We start from the raw sequence: 3,190 nt of genomic DNA on the forward strand, positions 1-3,190 counted from the left end.
ATAGACCAAGATATGGTCAATTTAATAAAGCTGGACAGATTACATTTTTAATGCAACTTTAGGTCATTTTTAAGTCAAGTTCAATTTTGACAGATTTGGTACCCTAATTTGGGCAATCAATTTGACTTGGTTCTAGTCATTTCTGGGCTTTGGTTTCTTCATAAAAGTTATAACTCTATGTCTAAGCTTTCCATTGATATGAATTTCAGGTCATTTGGACCTGTTTTGAGTGAGTTATGGCTAATTGAATGGCTACTGTTCATATGGTCAATTTCTGGGTTCTCAAAGTTGCACTTCCAGATTAGGTCAATTTAAGGATCATTTTCCGGACAGGATTTCGACAACATTTCTACATAAAAGTTGGCCTATTTTATGTCTAGTTTCACCTCTAATTGGCCTCATACCAATTGGAGTCACAATTTTGCACTTATAACATAATTTAGGTACTGCCAATAATACACAACCTGCACATGAAAATTTCACTTCCAATTTGGCAATTCTCCTCCTTCCAATACTTCAATATTGTACTCATGGCACTTCTATATCATTCAACACAATTCAATCAAGGCAATTTGAGCAAAATACTCATGTGCTCAATGCACACATTACACCCTTAATTCTCAAAATTTATTTCAACCCAAAATTAATACAAATCATCACCTAATTTATACATGCACTTTCATTATCAATCATACATACTACCCTCAAATCATCACCACCAGAATTCATCAATAAATTTCATGAAATCACACATAAATTCATGTGTTTAAAGGCTGCCAAAAATGGCAGTTTACTAAGGTATTAAATTTCCCTTTCAAACCCCTAATTTCAAGTACTAACATACACATACATGGACATTAATTTGCTACAACTTCAAATTGACTTATTCAACCCAAATTTTCATCCGTTAGAGGTAGGAAAATCTCAAGGACATGAAGCTTTCATGGCTGCCGAAATTGGCTCAATCCAATTACTCAATAATTCATCAATTTTTCTTCACCAAACAACATCCCTCAACTTAAACATGAATTTGCCTAAATAAAGGAAGAGTAATTGGACACTTACCTCAAGTTAAACTTGTCAAAACTTCTCCAAATCTCTCTCTTTCAGCTGCTAATATCCTTCCCCAAGTGTGGTGATCAACTTTAATGAAGCAATCAAGTGGAAAGGAGGCTCACTTCATGGTTACATGGAGGTCTATCAAGGTTCGACTATGGAGTTCTCTTTGGGAGGTTTCAGCTAGTGTTATTGTTGGAGGTTGAAGATGAATTCTGCTATCCCATTTAGCTTATATAGGTGTCCAAGGATTGAGTTAGTGGAGCACTTACATGATTTTTAATGTTTCTTTATTCCAACTTTCCTAAATTACATTTTATGCCTCAATTTTCATTATTTATATTATGTACCACATTTTTTTAATTTTAATGACATTTTCAAAGTGTAATACCATTTATTTTTAATGGACATCAAGGTCAAATGGAAACTACAGGTGTTAAATGACCAAAATGTCCCTCTTTGGGTTGCATTCCCGATTTTCGGTAACACCGATTTTTGTCGGTTCTTGATTTTTTCATTTTTTATTTGTACTAATTCATTAATTTTCTTTGACATTTCTAATGTCAATTACACTTCATTAGGCTTTTAATTATGTCTCGAATTTTTATTCCGAGGGTTCCCCGCAGTCCTAAGGTCGGCCATTGCCTACGTCGTAACTTCCCAGTGCGGTCACCCATCACTACGATGTCGGCTCGTTTAACCTAGTTTCATTTTCTTTCTTTTATTTTTCTTTAATTTTTCTTGTATTTTCTTTTTATTTATTTCATCAATTTATGTTTGTTCACTATCACCGAAGTGTAGTTCTAGGCATTTCTGACTGTCTATATTCTGGCTGTCTGTCCGGACAACCTCAGTCATCGAAACAGTATAACGTACAAACTACGTAAGTGAGGATGTTACAGTGGGTCGGTGCTATGAGTGAAGAAATTGAATCTCTTCACAAGAATCAGACTTGGGAGCTTGTAACATTGCCTAATGGACAAAAAGTGGTAGGTTGCAAATGGGTGTTCAAGAAAAAGGAAAGCACTCCTGGGGTTGAAGCACCTCAATATAAGGCACTATTGGTAGCAAAAGGCTTTACTCAAAGGGAGGGGATTGACTTTGATGAAGTGTTTTCTCCAGTTGTGAAGCACAGTTCTATCAGAGTCTTACTTGCTATGGTTGCTCTTCATGATCTAGAGCTTGAGCAACTAGATGTGAAGACAACATTTTTGCATGGTGAGTTGGAGGAGCAAATTTATATGAGTCAACCTGAGGGATTTCTCATTCCAGGTATGGAAAACCGTGTTTGCTTACTTAAGAAATCTTTATATGGTCTGAAACAGTTTCCTAGGCAGTGGTACAAAAGATTTGATACATTCATGTTTCATAATAGCTTTAATCGTAGTTCATATGATAGTTGTGTGTATCATAAGAAGCTTTCAAATGATTCTTTTGTTTATTTGCTGTTGTATGTGGATGACATGCTTATTGCTGCCAAAAGCATGTCACAAATTAATATTTTGAAAAAACAGTTGAGTGATGAGTTTGAGATGAAAGAGTTGGGTGCTATAAAGAAGATATTGGAAATGGAAATTACCAAGGATAGAAGTGTTGGGAAGTTTTTCTTGTCTCAATAGGCCTATGTTGAGAAAGTGCTTAAGCATTTCAACATGAATAATGCTAAGCCTGTGACTGTTCCGTTTACTGTCCATTTCAAGTTATCTGCAGACATATCACCCAAAACAGATAAGGAGATGGAGCACATATCCAGTGTTCCCTATTCGAGTGCTATTGGTAGCATCATGTATGCTATGGTATGCACCCAACCTAACATTTCCATGCAGTTAGTGTTATGAGTAGATACATGGCATGTCCTAGGAAAGAGCATTGGCAGGCAGTGAAATGGATTTTCAGGTATTTGAAGGGCACTATAGATGTTGGTCTGACATTTGATGGGGCCAAGATGAGTGATTCAGTTGTTAGCTATGTGGATTCAGATTTTGCAAGGGACTTAGACAAGAGGAGATCTTTGATAGGTTATTTGTTTACTCTTCCTGGAAGTGTTATCAGTTGGAAGGCAACATTGCAAGCTACAGTTGCTTTGTCTACCATAGAGGCTGAATATATAGCCTTAGTAGAGGCAGTAAAGGAA

Source organism: Hevea brasiliensis, chromosome 7 (assembly GCF_030052815.1).
Source record: "Hevea brasiliensis isolate MT/VB/25A 57/8 chromosome 7, ASM3005281v1, whole genome shotgun sequence".
Taxonomy (NCBI): Eukaryota; Viridiplantae; Streptophyta; class Magnoliopsida; order Malpighiales; family Euphorbiaceae; genus Hevea; species Hevea brasiliensis.